The sequence below is a fragment of the Ovis aries genome, chromosome 19 (assembly GCF_016772045.2).
Source record: "Ovis aries strain OAR_USU_Benz2616 breed Rambouillet chromosome 19, ARS-UI_Ramb_v3.0, whole genome shotgun sequence".
Classification (NCBI taxonomy): Eukaryota; Metazoa; Chordata; class Mammalia; order Artiodactyla; family Bovidae; genus Ovis; species Ovis aries.
The window spans coordinates 3083219-3100256 of record NC_056072.1 but is presented as its reverse complement, the minus strand read 5'-3'; the positions used below and the strand labels follow the sequence as shown (position 1 = coordinate 3100256).

The 17038-nt window shown below is 41.4% G+C and overlaps 1 protein-coding gene and 1 pseudogene across 1 annotated transcript in view; both read right to left on the bottom strand.

Moving 5' to 3' along the window:
• The window catches only part of LOC132658165 (procyclic form-specific polypeptide B-alpha-like), a 381003-nt gene that overhangs the window by 246105 nt on the left and 117860 nt on the right, over positions 1 to 17038 (bottom strand). The gene's annotated exons all lie outside the window — the stretch shown is intronic.
• On the bottom strand, positions 12805 to 14332 carry LOC106991755 (small ribosomal subunit protein uS2-like; annotated as a pseudogene).

Below are 17038 nucleotides of genomic sequence, written 5' to 3'. Positions count from 1 at the left end.
TATGCTGTTACAGAAACAAAGAACCGTCTGTATAAAAGTAGATGTGATTCAGAGCTCGGGGCTCTTGTTGGATTCCACTGTGCTGGATGAGACCTGGGCCCTAACTCGAGCTAGCAATAAACCCCTTTATGCTTTTGCATTGCTGTAGACGTCTTATTCTCTCAGTTTTGGGGACTCGGACTCTGGGCGTAACAGTGATGGACAGGGAGGCCTGGCGTGCTGCAGTCCATGGGGTTCGCAGAGTCAGACACAACTGAGCGATTGAACTGAACTGAACTGAAGCAAACTGTGCTAGTGGCATGACTGACTGTATAGACTTGGAAGGTTCCTCTTGCAGTTGGATGGCTAATTTCCCAAAGATCTGCAAAGAACCATCAAAACCACAAATTGAGGAAGGGATCTGTAGACAGGCTCTGAAATGGAGCCACATTGAATATTAAGCAGGGATACAAGCAACATTATTCAGAGCGTTCCCCTGCTGGGCAGCAGGGAAAAAATGGGAAAGGACTTTCCATTACTATGAAAACCACATGGATCAGAGAGAAGAGACACATTCCAGATGGGGAATCACCTTGAATGACGATCTTGGACGCAGTTGAGAGAGGCCAGTTTCTTAGACAATAAGATTTGATCTGAACTTCAAATAGCAAGACGGAAGATGAGAAAAGAACTCCTTCTTAGTCTCTACCATTTACCCATTTCCCTCCAAAACAGCCTTTACCATCTCTGCTCAGATAGCTGGAAATTAAACATTTAACTGTCAAGTACAATGACGTTTATTTTTTTGTAGTTCTTACATATTTCAATTTATCTATGGTTTTATATTTCAAACACATCTCTTAAAGATTATACATAGCTTTATCCTTCTCCTGTTCTCCCTAGTCTGATGATCTCTATCTTTTATTTAGAGGGCATGGTTCACTTACATTTAATGTAATTACGGAGATTACGTTTTTCCACCATATTGCTCAAGTTGAAAATCCCCCTTCTATTCCTAATTAACAGTGGGGTTTTTTTTTTTCATATCATAAATACTTTTTGAACCTTGTCAAATGCTTTTTCTGCCCCTATTGATGCAATCATACGTTTTTTGTTCTTTATTCTACTGATATCGTGTATCACATTAATTGGCTTTCACATATTTAACCAGTCTTGCGCCACTGGGGGTGCTTCCGTGATAGCTCAGTTGGTAAAGAATCTTCCTGCAATGCAGGAGACCTCGGTTCAATTCCTGGGTCAGGAAGATCCCCCGGAGAAGGGATAGGCTACTCACTCCAGTTTTCTTGGGCTTCCCTTGTGGCTCGGCTGGTAAAGAATCTGCCCGCAATGTGGGAGACCTGGGTTCGATCCCTGTGTTGGGAAGATCCCCTGGAGAAGGGATGCTACTTCCTTTCTCCACTGGGATGCTACTTAGCTACAGTGTTAGAGTCTTTTTTTTTTTTTTTTTTTGGTATATTGCTAGATTCAATTTGCTAGTATTTTTCTTGAAGATTTTTACATTTCTATTCACAAAAGCTACTGGCCTATGAGGTATTTTTTTCTTGTGATATCTTCATCCAGTTTTAAAAAATTAATTTATTGTTTTATTGAAGGATAATTGCTTTACAGAATTTTGTTGTTTTCTGTAAAACCTCACCATGAATCAGCCATAGGTATACATATAATCCCTCCCTTTTGAACTACTCTTATTTTAAGCCTTTAAAATAACAAACTCTAAGTGATTTCAGACAAGCACATGTGAATCACATCAATGGTATCTTCAATTCTTTTTCCTTGGCCCTTTTTTATCACTGGACACAGCTTTACTAAACATTTACACATACATTTCCATATAAATATTCCATTAATATATCTGCCATTCTACAACTTTCTATCCTTAAAGACACAGAGATTATGCATGGCAACCATCCTATGTACACACAAAAACAGAAAGACTTATCTGCATATGCAATATAACCCTTCTTCTCCTTACAAGGAACAAAGCAACTTTAAATGGAAAGCTGAAGGTAATGTGAAACGATGACTTTTTCTCTTCCCAGTTTGCATCTCTGCATCCTCAAATAAACAAAGCATCGAAGTTGGTTTCTTTACTTGCTCTCAAGTAAGAAAGACAAAATGGTATAAGTGCAGAGCTCCAATGTTAGAACCTCTAAGAAGATCTTCTAAAGAATATTAATAGCTGGGCCCCACTCCAGATTCGCATGTAACTGGTTGAGTAGAAGGTGCCTTAAATTTAGAGACAGATGGGCCTGTATTTGAGCCCCTTTTCAATCACTGTTTACAAACTGATACCACTTCTTCAATTTATGGTTTTGATGGCTCTTTGTAGATCTTTGGGAAATTAGCTATCCAACTGTAAGAGGAGCCTCCCAGGTCTCAAATGGTCAGGCATGCCACTAGTAGCACAGTTTGCTTAGAGGTGTTCTACACTATGAGCCCCTTCTCGATCACTATGAGTTCTACGCTAAATCACTGAAATTCTCTGCCTCAGTCTTCTAACCTGTACAATGGGAATGATATTGCCAAGAGAAGCAGAGCTATTACACACAAAATCCCCAGCTCACTCTGGCAAATGATACCTCTCCAAGAAGGGCAGCTTATTGTTATTAGTATTCACTATTCTTCAGGTTTCTGATAGTAAAACAGAAACCAAAGTAAGAGAGAAGCCTATGCAGGCTTCCGGGATTCAAACATGCTTTAAATGTCATGCTGTTTAGCAACTATGTCCATGAAACATTGTACAGGATCTCAAAATACTATGGGACATTTTAAAAAGGTAACAAAATGCCATACTGGGCAATAATGTATTCTGACTTTTATCACACACTCCTTTTTATTAAGTGATATAATTTAACACAAATATATTAACTGCCTGGGCTTTTATATGACCAATGTTTTTAAACTACAACTGAGTATAATAGAAGGCTCTTTAATGTTTATTTAACAGTAGAGCATTACTTGTGTGTAAATGAAGCCTGAAATTAGTGGTCTGCTGTATAATGGTGCTGTTCCTTATTTTTATTTTCTAAGTCACGTATGAATTTATGCTGAAATGAATCTGAGTAGATACAAGCTGGACACACTACCGAGATGTTATTAAGTTGTCACGGCCTGATAGTTCTCAGTGCCATGTCCTTTGTGTCCTTTGTCCAAATGCCACCAACGCAAAATGTGCAGCTATAAAAATCAAGTGCAAACAGGAAGAAAACAAACACGTGCACACGTAGGGGGAAGTCATTTCCTTCTGTACACTGACTTGAATCACAAACTGAGGTTTTCACTAAAGCAATCCCACATGCCTATAAATACACCAGAAGAGCACCAGAGAAAACCACGCAAGCAGAGGCGCCCGGGCTGCACCATGGTTCCCGACTTTCACGCATTCTTCCCCCATTCACAAAAAGCCCCAGCCCTGTCGCTAAAAACAAAGATGAACAGGCCATGAGGAGAGTGGGCGTAGGACCTGAGGCACCGCCCCAAACACTTTCAATCACTATTCTGAACATTCATGAATGTCAAAAATATGCTATGCTCAACACTTTTCAATAGGTATCAACCAAAAGCACATTTTTCTTTTCCCCCCACAAATGAACAAGGAAAAAAGTCCCAACTCTGGCATCTTTGCGTCTCCTGGTTCTTTTCTCTGGGAAAATATATCACTCTTAATTCATGTTTGTTCTTGTAATGGACTTGAGTCTTTGAGGTCTTTCCTGCTTAGAGTGCTCTTAATGTACAGTCAATATACATGGAAAGTTCACACTAATTATATACAGCTCAAAGGATTTCAAAACGTCTCCCCGAAAGCTTTGCCTTTCTCCTCAAAATTCCCAGATGAGTTGCCTAGAGGGTGATTTTTCAACAGATCAAAACAGCTTCCTCTCGGAAATGGATTTCCCACAAAAGTGGGCAACGTGAAAGGATGTGAGGTGCTGGCTCTGGTTCCACAGATGCCGTGCAGGGAACATAAGCAGTCTCTGCCTCGAGGCACGAGGGACCACCCTCCCTCTACCCTGTGCTTCCCTGACCGCCTTTTCCTCTGCTTTCATTGTTTGTGTTGGCTGTGCTTATTTCAGAGGTCCTAGGCCTTCTCATTTGGAATTTCTACTGAAGTCAGTAGATGCACTTGGCATGCAGCTCTCTTGTACCTCTTCAGTGTTTAATGGAGTTCACTCTTTCTTTTGCAGAGCCTTTATTGCTACTTTATTTTTTTAATTTAATTTTTGCTTTAGGTTATAGTACAGTTGATTTACAATGTTGTTAGTTTCAGGTGTACAGAGAAGTGATTCAGTTACACATACACATTATCTTTTCTTTTTCCAGATTCTTTTCTCATTTAGGTTATTGTAGAATATTGAGTAGGGTTCCCTGTGCTATACAGGAGGTCCTTGTTGATTATCTGTTTTACATATGGTAGTGAGGGTATGTTATGATGGGATTAATTCTTAAATGTGTGCTCACACCAACTCAATGCCACACGTGTCTCAGTCACTCTGGGGTCTTTGCCTTACACCCTCACATGTGGGGTCTGCACCAGCCTTCTCCCATCTCAACCAACATGAAGAATGACTAAAATGCAGTATCAGGGATGCAGGAGAAGTGGCCAAAATTGGAGGAGCAGGAAGTCCCGGAGCTCACCTCCTCCCTCAGGCCCCAAAACCACACCTACCTACAAAGCAACTGTTGTTGGGACTTACCTGAATCCTCCCTCAGGCCCCAAAACCACACCTACCTACAGAGCCAACTGTTGTTGGGACTTACCTGAAGACCAGCAGAAAAGAGTTTCCACAGCAAAAACAGGAGGCAGGGCCTCGCAGCCAACCAGCCAAGGACAAGCAACCTACCACATGTCTACAGTAGCTGCCCACCATCAGAGAAGGACCCGTGCAGCCCACACAGATGTCACTCTCTATTACGTCACTCTGATGACAAGAGGGGCATTTGCTGCTGGATCCCCACAAAATGTATCCTACATGAGGCTACTTCTCCAAGACTGGGAAATGTGACTAACCTAGACACAAAGAATTAGGCAAAATGAGGTGACAAAGGAATATGTCCTAAATAAAGAAACAACATAAAACCCTAGAGGAAGAACTAAGTGAAAGGGAGATAAGCAATCTACCCAATAAAGAATTTAAGGTAAAGATTGTAGAGATGCTCTAAGAACTTGGGAAGAAGAATGAATGAACACAGTCAAAAGTTTAACAAAAGGTTATAAAATATAAAGAAGAAGCAAAGAGATCTGAAGAATAAAATTGAAATAAAAAATACACTAGAAGAAAACAATAATAGATTGGATAAAATAGAAGAGTGGATCTGCAAACTAGAAGAAAACTAATGGAAATTAACCAAACTGAATTGAAATTCTCTCTCTTTATTTTAATTAGGACAGTTGAAGAGGATCTCTGAGACATCAACCATACTAACATTTTGTATTATAGGGGTCCCAGAAGAAAATGAAAGGAAAGGGCAGAGAATGTATTTGAAGCAATAGTAGCTGAAAACTTCCCTAACTCAGAAAATGAAATAGACATCCAGGTCCAGGAAGCATCAGCATCAGTATCAGTTCAGTCACTCACTCATGTCCGACTCTGTGACCCCACGGACTGTAGCACCTCAGGCTTCCCTGTCCATCACCAACTCCCAGAGCTTGTTGAAACTCATATCCATCGAGTTGGTGACGCCATCCAACCATCTCATCCTCTGTCATCCCCTTCTCCTCCTGCCTTCAATCTTTCCCAACATAAGGGTTTTTTTTCCAAATGAGTCAGCTCTTCGCATCAGGTGGCCAAAGTATTGGAGCTTCTGCTTCAACATCAATCCTTCCAATGAATTCAGGACTGATTTCCTTTAGGATGGACTGGTTGGATCTCCTTGTGTCCAAGGGACTCTCAAGAGTCTTCTCCAACACCACAGTTCAAAAGCATCAATTCTTCAGTGTTCAGCTTTCTTTATGGTCCAACTCTCACATCCATAAATGACTGCTGGAAAAACCATAGCTTTGATTAGACAGACCTTTGTCGGCAAAGTGATGTCTCTGCTTTTGAATATACTGTCTAGGTTTATCATAGTTTTTCTTACAAGAAGCAAGCATTTTCTAATTTCATGGCTGCAGTCACCATCTGCAGTGATTTTGGAGCCCAAAAAACTAAAGTCTCTCACTATTTCCATCGTTTCCTCATTTATTTGCCATGAAGTGATGGGACTGGATGCCATGATCTTCATTTTATGAATGTTGAGTTTTAAGCCAGTGTTTTGACTCTCCTGTTTCACTTTCATCAAGAGGTTCTTTAGTTCCTCTTCACTCTCTGCCATAAGGGTGATGTCATCTGCATATCTGAGGTTATTGGTATTTCTCCTGGCAATCTTGCTTCCAGCTAATGATTCATCCAACCCATCATTTCATATGATGTACTCTGCATATAAGGTAAATAAGCAGGGTGACAGTATACAGCCTTGACATACTCCTTTTCCTATTTGGAACCAGTCTATTGTTCCATGTCTGGTTCTAACTATTGCTTCTTTACCTGCATACAGATTTCTCAGGAGGCAGGTAAGGTGATCTGGTATAGAAATCATAGAGGAAGCATAGAGAGTCCCAAACAAGATCAACCAAAAAAGATATACATGAAGACGCATATAATTAAAACAGCCACAATGAAAGATGAAGAGAATATTAAAAGCAGCAAGTGAAAAGCAACAAGTTACATACAAGGGAACTCCTAGAAGATCATCAGGTTGCTTTGCCAGAAATTTTGCAGGCCAGAAGGAAATGTCACAATATATTTAAAATGATGAGAGGAAAAATAAACTAAAAGAAGAATACTCCGTAAGGCTACCATTCAGATTTGAAGGACAGATAAAGAAATTTACAGAAAAGCAAAAGCTAAGAGTTCAGCAGAACTAAGCCAGCTCTATAAGAAATGTTAAACGGATTTATCTAGGTGAAAAGGAAAAGACCACAACTAAAGTAAGAAAATTATGAAAGAAAAATTCTGATCGGTAAAAGCAAACCTCAATTTTTGAGGCAAATCTCAAAAGTAAAACTAGCAGATCGACCACTTATAGAGCTGGTAGGAAGGTTACAAGACAAAAGTAGTAAAATCATCCATATCCACAGTATGTAGTTAAGGGCTACCCTGACAATGGCACCAACTGCCTCATTAGGGATGTGTGTTGTCATGGTGATGCAAGGTAACAGCATGGAGATGGGAGGTGCAATAGCTGTACCACCTGGAAACGTCTACTTCTTCAAGATGGATTTAAGACACTGTGTAGCCTACAACCATGGGACAGCAGTCTGCTCCACCTTGAAGTCAGTACGTGATGTTCAAGTTTTGCAAACCAGACTATCATCCCTAGAGAAACCACAGGGAGGGCTCAAGGCCCACAAGTGGGGATGAGGCCAGAGTAGAGCTGCAATCCAGGGGAGTGAGGGTCAGAATGGACTCGATCTGGCTTTCAGTCCAAGCCACGTTGATTCTGCTGGTGAAAAGCTGGAAGATGGACCTCAGCTCTTATCTTCTTTGAAGAAAGAATTCAGCAAAGACACCAAGATTGTGAAAGAGATAAAATCATTTATTAGAAGCATAGAACCTGTGAAAAATCACATGGCCAACTTGGAGTGAGTTCAGCACTGTAAGGACAACTTAGGTTGTTTATATCGGGGCGATTTTCTGTTTGTTTTTCCCCCTAGCCAGTCATCTCTATGGGTGTGCATCTCTCAACCAACATGGACCCTAGTTGGCCTCCTCTCCCTCCTTTTGCCCTTGCCCTGGGCTGAGGGCCTTCTCTGTGCGTGTCTGGCAGGGACATCCACAAGAACACAGGCAGTCTCGTCCCAGTGCTCCTGTCAGTATCCCATCTCAAAGCATCAGCAGGAGGTCAACCAGCTGCAACTGACCAGCCTGGAGCCTGTCTACCTCCCACCTCAGTGTCGTGGGCCACGTTGCCTCCTGTGCTCAGTAAGAGCCACACTGCTCTTCATTTACTGCCCGCCCTGTCTCGGAACTCATCACTTCGTTTGACATGTTTTTGAGAATGCCTCCCACGGACACAGCATTGTGCCAGGTGCCACAGGAGAGAGCAGAGAATCAGGCACCTGCCCTCAAAAACTGAGTTAGTCTGTGGAACGTTGAGATTGCTGGCTTGTATGAGCCTCTGAGTTGTATCTGGGTCAGGAGATCTATGGTGAAGCCCTGACTAGAGAACTGTGCCTTTCATATCTGCCTTCACTGGTCCTTTTTAAATCTTTATCTATAGTCGCATGCCCAGAAATGCTTTAGAGATGCCTAGTTCATCATTATTTCGTTATAAGAAAACTGTATACCAGAATCAGATCAAGTCTTACTGGCTTTTTGTGACCCCAGGCCTTCCAGAAAATTAATAAAATCTCGCTCATAAGCCCTCCAAAATGTGAATCTTTATATTCACTAAGGAACTTGATACAGAATCTGCAGTTTTAAAGGAAGGTGCCATGACCATTATCATCCCCAAAAGAAGTCTACCCACCATGACTTCCCTGGTAGTCCAGGGGCTAAGACTCCAGGCTCCCGATGCAGGGGCCCAGGTTGGATCCCTGGTCAAGGAGCCAGATCCCACATGCAGCAGTTAAGAGTTGCATGCTGCAGAGCCCACGGGTGGTAACTAAGAACTGTTGTAGCCAAATAAATAAATATTTTTAAAAGATTACCCACCAAGTAAATGAGGTCACATTTGAAGGGAGTAGTTATTAGAACATTCCAAACCAATACGTACAAGATAGAGAAATGTTAGCTAAAAACCATTTTGAACCAGACAGAGTAGTGTGGGTGAAAAATGAGTGGTAACACATCAAATCGGAACTTGCGGAGTGATCGCCCAGTCCAAGGCCAGCATCTGGACATCTGTAATGGATCAGCACCACGCTGCCATTTACATGAAAGGTACTGCTCAGGGATCAGATCAGTACACCCAAATCTCCTTAGGAGGTGGTGTGTAGTTCAGAGCTCTCTCTCATGAACACGTCCAGAGATGGGGCACAACAGAAGGCAAAGGTGCAAGATGTGGCTATGATGCCCAGAGAAAAGGGTAAAATAATACTCATCAATTAAAGAAATGAGAAGAGTCTGCAGTGAGGGCTACGTCTACAGAGAAACTATGCAAAGCAAGAGTTTGAGGAGGTCAGTATTCTCATTTAACAGCTACTAAGTCCACCCATCAGAGACGAGATTTCTCCTTCAAAAGAGGGGGGAAAAAAACCCAAACCACTAGCAGCGTGTTGTGGACATGGCAGATCTGAGTGCCAGACAACAGACAGTCTTCCTGAAGGGACATGCTGGCAGAGACCAGACCTGGGATCTCCTGGGTAGAACCGCCACCAGGAGGTTCTGTGAACCCCTAGGGAGAGTGAGAGAGAAGAAAATTCTGAATGGTCCCTACCTGTCATCTTGTTTTGAGATGCAGAGGGAGAGTAAAACAAACAAATCCAATTTCCAATAATGGTTTTGAATGATGACATCACAGCCTTACGTTTGAAATGCTAAGTAGTTGCTCCCAGCATGCCAATAGAGAATTGATACCATTTTTCAAGTTAACTCACAACACAGAAAAATTGACCATTTCCTAAAAGATACAGAAAGAAATGCTAGGAAGGAAAACTTACTTTCAATGCGTTTGTATATTAAAGTAATTAAATAAAAACTATGGGGCAGGGACAAAAGGATTCAAGGACTAAAAACTGCCTTCTCAGAAAGCTCACCAGGCAGTATCATACAATGAGGAACTTAAAGGGACTTGACCTTTCTGCTTGACCCGTGGCAGAATTAAATTATATCTTCCCAACCTGATTTCTCCCATGAAATCTATTCTGTTTAGGATGAAGGTCAAGTACCAAGTGAGAATGATTTAGCGCTGCCCTTCAAATCCAATTCCATAGTCACACTCTTGTCTCAAAATACCAGCCGGACATCAAAGATGAAAAGAAGAAAAATTGAGACCAAAAAATGCAGCCACACTCTCAAGAAAATTATGAAGCTAGAAAAGGACCATTTCAAATTCTATCATCTTCACGTACAAACAGCATTTTCATTCATCAAATACTAAGCAAATACAGAGTCCCTAGCTGGTCCCACTGTTTGCAGCGTCTCACCTTTCACACCGAGCAGCAGAACCTGACTTCTTTTGAAAAGCTGCAGTGCTTACATTAAATTCTTTTCTTTCCCTTTCTGCCCATGCATAATAGCCACTTGACTCCACAGAAAGGAAAATTCGACAACCAGGGCATTACTGAAAATTCTTCAAAAACAGGCAGGACCAAAATAGCACAGAGGAGAAGCATAGCATTCTTTGGTCTATAATACAAACCTATAAGAAGCGTGGAATGGAGAAAATAGTCTTTATCATCACCTGTGCAATAATGAACCAGGAGAGTTTTCGAGGAAGAAGACGTCATTTAAATAGAAGCCGTAAAACAAGTGAGCTGGCAAGACAGCTATACGTTAAAGGAATTCTTCCCCTGCTCTTTCTTCTAAAGCACTGTTGAGGCATGCCAGAGATTAAAATTATTCTTCATGGATAAAAAAAGGGTTTTAATTACATAGTCTTATAAAGATGAATTAACCAATATAAGTTAATTGAGTACCAATTATGTGCCCTGCTTTCTACTACATCTTTACAAAGTAATAGAGGAAGTGTTGTTCGATTTCAAAAAGCTACAGTCTGATTAGAGTCATCAGACACCTTGGTGTCAAAAGCTAAATTTCAGGGTCAAACAGCAAAATGTAAGTTGTCTCCAGTAGTACATGATGTAACATGGTTGTGTAATCAGACATGGTATGAACTTAAGGGGACAGGATGGCACCATGAACTTGGCAGACTGAAATGGGCCTTGACATGAGGATACAATTTCTTGCATCTTTGCAGCCGAAGAAAGAACAGAAGAACCAGAGAAGTCACAGGTATGGAGGCTGAAGGCAGAAAGGCTCGAATCCTCCAGTGAAGCAGACAAGAGCAGCGGGCTCGGCAGCTCCCTGAGGCCAGTTCACAGCTGCTCAGGTCTAGGCCCAGGACTTTTTATATATTAGGATGATTATATCTACGGTCACATTATACATCTATGGGAACATCTGCCTAATACCCTTCTTCTCAGGCTCGTGGCAATGGACAAGTTTACCCACCTCTTCTCCTTTTTTTTTCTTTTCTTTTTGCTGCTTACAATGGACCCTCCCAGTCATTTTTAAGTGTACATGTCAGTGGTATTAAGTACATTCATATTATTGCACAAACACCACCACCATTCATCTCCAGATTCCTTTCATCTTGCAAAACTGAAATTTTGTTCCCATTCAGCAATAACTCTCACCCCCCTCCACCCAGCCACTGGCAACCACCATTCCACTTTCTTTCTCCATAACAACAAAACGTCTACCATTTCTCCCCTGTGCCCCAGCCTCTAGGAACCACCATTCTACTCTGTTACTGTGACTTTGGCCTTTCTTTCCTTTTTTCGGTAAAACTTTACTTATAAGATCATGCAATGTTTGTCTTTCTCTGCTGGTTTATTTCACTGGGTATAATGTCCTCCAGGTTCATCCATGTTGTCACTAATGGAACAATTTTCTTCTGCTGCTAAGTCACTTCAGTCGTGTCCAACTCTGTGCGACCCCACAGACGGCAGCCCACCAGGCTCCCCCGTCCATGGGATTCTCCAGGCAAGAACACTGGAGTAGGTTGCCATTTCCTTCTCCAAATTTTCTTCTAAGACTACAATATCCCACTGTGTGTGTGTCTGTGTGTGATACCATATTGTCTTTATATGTTCATCCATCGACTGACACATTGTTTCCATATCTTGGCTACCGTCAACAGTGCTGCAATAGACATGTGAGAGCAGACATTTCTTTGAGGTAGTGATTTTATTTCCTCTGGATATAGACCCAGAAGTAGAATTGCTAGATTGTATGGCAGTTCTTTTAATTTAAAAGACACTTACTGCGTGGAAGGAAAGTTATGACCAACCTAGATAGCATATTCAAAATCAGAGACATTACTTTGCCAACTAAGGTCCATCTAGTCAAGGCTATGGTTTTCCAGTGGTCATGTATGGATGTGAGAGTTGGACTGCGAAGAAAGCTGAGCACTGAAGGATTGATGCTTTTGAACTGCGGTGTTGGAGAAGATTGAGAGTCCCTTGGACTGCAAGGAGATCCAACCAGTCCATTCTAAGGAGATCAGTCCTGGGTGTTCTTTGGAAGGAATGATGCTAAAGCTGAAGCTCCAGTACTTTGGCCACCTCATGCGAAGAGCTAACTCATTGGAAAAGACTCTGATGCTAGGAGGGATTGGGGGCAGGAGGAGAAGGGGACGACTGAGGACGAGATGGCTGGATGGCATCACAGACTCGATGCATGTGAGTCTGAGTGAACTCCGGGAGTTGGTGATGGACAGGGAGGCCTGGCATGCTGCGATTCATGGGGTCACAAAGAATCGGACATGACTGAGCGACTGAACTGATCTGATCCGATGGCAGTTCTTTTAAAAAAATTCTTTTTTGCAGAACCTCCATACTGTTTCTCATTGGTAACCAATTCACACTGCTTGTACCAATTCACATTCTCATCAACACTGCAAAAGGGATTCTTTTTTCTATCCTTGCCAAGACTTGTTATTTCTAGTCTTTTTGATAGATGCCATCCTAAAAGGTGTGATTTGTATTTCCTTGATGAGTAATGGTGTTGAGCACCTTTTTTTGTGTCTGTTAGCCAACTGTATCTCTTCTTTGGGAAAAGTCTAATCACATCCTTTGCCTATTTTTTAATTGAGTTTTGGTTTTTGTTTGTTTTTGCTATTTAGGTGTAAGAGTAATATTCACATTTTATCAGATACATGGTTTCAAACCCATTCCATAGGTTGCCTTTTCATCTTGACTGATTCTTTTGCTATGTAGAAACATTCCCATTTCATGTAGTCCCACTTGTTTATTTTTGCTTTTGTTGCCTGTGTTTGGGATGTTACATCTAAACAAATCATTGCCAAGACCAATGTCGAGGAGATTGTCCCCAATGTTTTCTTCCAAGTGTTTTATAAATTCAGAGCCTACATTTAAGTCTTTTAATCCATTTTGAGTTGACTTTTGTGTATGGTGTGAAATGAAGGTCCAATTTTATTTTTTTACCTGTGGATATTCAGCTTTCCAACACTATTTATTGAAGAGATTATTTTTCATATTGTGCACTCCTGATAATTTTGTTGAAAGTCAGTTGACTGTATCTGCATGGGTATACATCTGGGCTCTTGATTCTGTTTCCATGATCTATGTGTCTGTTTTTGTGACAGTACCATACTGTCTTGATTACTACAGACCTCTAATACAGTTTGAAATCAGGACATGTGATACTCCAGCTTTGTTCTTAATCAAGATTGCTTTAGCTATTTGGAGTATTTTTGTGGTTCTGTCTGTATAAATCTTAAAACCATTTTCCTATTTCTGTGAAAAATGCAATTAGAATTTTCATAGGGGTTGAGTTGAATCTGCAAATCACTCTGGGTAGTATGGACATTTTAACAACATTAATTCTTCCAAACCATGAGTATGTGATAGCTTTTTCTTTCTTTGTGCTTTCTTGTTGTGTGTGTGTGTGTGTGTTTTTCTGTCAACATTTTGCTTTCTTCAGGCACAGAGAGCACTGCCTGCCTTCAGACCAATCTGCTACCTCAGACTGAGTACACCTCAGAGCTGGAGCGGTGCATTAACTCTGAAACTCCTCATCGGTCACTGCCTTCTCAGCTGCCGTCTGCTCTTCCCTTTCAATCTCTTCAGGATCTCTGTAGAAGCAGAGATCAGGCATGACCTTCTGTGGGTGCTCATGAGAGATGGTGCCACACATGTGCAGAACTTCCCAGGCGAGCACCCACCACATCAGCCCCACTGAGGGCATTCCCTATCGGAGTTACACAGTAGTAGGTAGGCAGGCTAACATGGAGGTTTCTGTGAGAGGCTGGTGGACAGCCCTGGGATCAGTAACTGCCAGAAGTCTTGGCTCCTGGTAGGCTGTCTGAATCTGGTTAGTGAAGGTTCTGGGAGTGAAGCAGCCAGCAAAAGGAGTAGCTCCCGCGGCAGCAGCATCCTGGAGGATATGACCCGGCATCAGCTGGACCTTCAGCGGCAAAAATGGCACAAACTGCCAACAGAAGCTTCCCCCAGGTTCTCTTCGGATTCATGATGGAGATGCCACCATGCTCCCTTTTGTAGACGCACTGTTCCCTTTGGGAGTCAAGGTAGGTGCCACATGAGTGGGTTCCTGCTGCAAGGAATCTGAGGACATCCTGTTCCTTCATTTGCAAGACATCAAGGACTCCTCCCCTTTAAGTTACGAGGGGAATCTAGAATAATTCTGTATGGACCCCTGTCTGGGTAGCATGGAAAGATGGGAATGACTATTACTTTAGCTAATTAATAATGTCTTTTCAGCAGCACATCAAAAGATCATATATCATAATCAAATGGGATTTATCCCTGGGATGCAAGGATGTTTCAACATATACAAATGAATAAATGTTGATACAATACATTAACAAAGTGAAGGATAAAAATCACATAATCGTAATCGGTGCAGAGAAAGTGTTTGGCAAAATTGAGCATCATTTTGTAGTAAAAATTCTCAATGAGTTAGATAAAAAGGGATTGTACCACAGTTTAATAAAAGAAATGTAATGATAGGCCCACGTGTAACACACTCAATGGTGAAAAGCTCAAAGCTTTTCCTTTAAGATCATAACTTGATCTCAGGGTGCCTGCTCTCTTTATTTCTATTCTCTATGGTAGAGAAAGTCGTAGACAGAACAATTAGGCAAGAAAAATAAATAAAAAGGTATTCATTTCAGAAAGGAAGAATTACAATTGTCTCTTGGCTGTAGAATACATGATCTCATATATAGAAAACCCTGAAGACACCACTAAATATTGGTTAAAACTAATAAACTCAGTCAAGTTGCAGGATGCAAAATCAACATATAGAAATCAGTTGTGTTTCTATACACTGAAAACAAGCTATCTGAAAAAGAAATTAAGAAAGCAATCCCATTTATAGTAATATCAAATAGAATGAAATATTTAGGAATAAATTTAACCAAGTAGGTGAAAGAGATAGGAGAAAGAAGCAACTCTGCTAATCACACAAACACATCTCTTCTTGTCTTGAATATGTACATGAACCTTGGACTTTGTTGGCAGCAATCTTATGATGAAGAGAAAACAAGCAAGAATATGAAAAGCCCATATAGGGAAGACAGAATGAGAAGACAGAAGGCCACTAACGCTGTCTTCAACCCTAACTCCAGATTTTTGCTGTAATAGAAAGTAAGCGCGAAGCCTCCATTAGTTTATATTACTGTCACCTGCAGCCAAAAGCATTCCTAACTAACTCACCTGCCTCCATAACACCAAGTCTATAAGGATGCCTCAGGAAAAGCTATGTTCTTCATGCCTTGACCCTCAGGCTACTGATGACTGTTCAAATTCCTTCCTGGGATTTTTAAAACTGAATCTAGAAAGGAAAATCAGTCCTCTCACATGGCTTAAGTCTTACAAATGTTAAAGCTGGGTCACCAACAGCAGTGATTTTTGCACTGAGTCGTGTCTACAGTCAGAAACGTAACTGTCAATGTGCAAAGAAAGGAAGCATGGAGGTAAGTTCCGGTGGGCCCCAGTTCCCTGGTGCCAGCAGCTCCCGAGCCCAGGTGCATGGCTGCCCTTCCGACAGTTTGCGGGGCTAACCATTCCTCGAAAGTGAAAGTGAGAGTCATTCAGTCGTATCCAACTTTTGGGGACCCCATGGACTGTAGTCTGCCAGGTTCCTCTGTCCATGGGATTCTCCAGGCAGGAATGCTGAAGTGGGTTGTCATTCCCTTCTCCAGGGAATCTTCCCGACCCCAGGATCAAACCCAGATCTCCTGCATTGCAGGCAGATTCTTTACTGTCTGAGCCACTCTTTAAGTTCCCATAAATCCCTCCTTTGACTAAATTAGTTTTAAGTTAGTCCCAGAATGCAAGCTATGTATTTCAAATTCTTCCCAGAAGAACTTTCTTATAAGTTTTCCATTATGCTAATATGAGAAGTAAGTACAAATTTTCCACAGTTTTCCATAAGAAAAAGGTAGAGCTCATCTTTTCCCTTAAATCAGCCTGGGAAATGCCATGATTATTTTGCATTCAAATTCTAGCTCTAATCTTAGCAGTGTAGTGACCTTGGGTAAGTTATATAACCTCTCTGGGCCTCATTTTACTTATCTATAAAGTAAGGATGACATGGACTTCCCTAGGGGACCAGTGGCTAAGACTCTATACTCCCAATGCAAGGGACCTGGGTTTGATCCCTGGTTGGGAAGTTAGATCCCACGTGCTCCAACCAAGAATTTGCATGTTGCAACTAAAAAAAAAAAAAATCCCGTATACTGCAACTAAGACCCACCCAGTCCTGCCAAATAAATAAATAATGAATATTTTAAAAGTTGTTCATTGAAACAAATAAGGATAATAAACTGTAACTAACTCAGAGTGTTTCTGAGAATTAAACAAATCAACACCTATAAAACTTTAGAATGATATAAAGTAACAAACGTGAACTAATACTCTTGGGCCTACATCAAAATCCTGAAAATAATGAGATACATGATCCATGAAAAATAATAAGTGACCTTTCAGCTATAGGTCCAACAAATCAATCTTTTAAGATTCTACTGTTTTTGTAGCACTTCACAGTGCTTAAGTGGCTTATGACTCTAATCAGAGGCTTCCCTGGTGGCCCAGATGGTAAAGAATCTGCTTGCAATGTGGGAGACCTGGGTTCAATCCCTGGGTCAGGAAGATCCAACTGTAATCAACCTGTGCTGTGCTATGCTTAGTCGCTCAGCTGTTACCAACTCTTTGTGATCCCATGGAGCCCGCCAGGCTCCTCTGTCCATGAGGATTCTCCAGGTAAGAATACTGGAGTGGGTTGCCTTGGCCTCCTCCAGGGTATCTTCCCCAACCCAGGGATCAAACCCAGGTCTCCCACATTGCAGG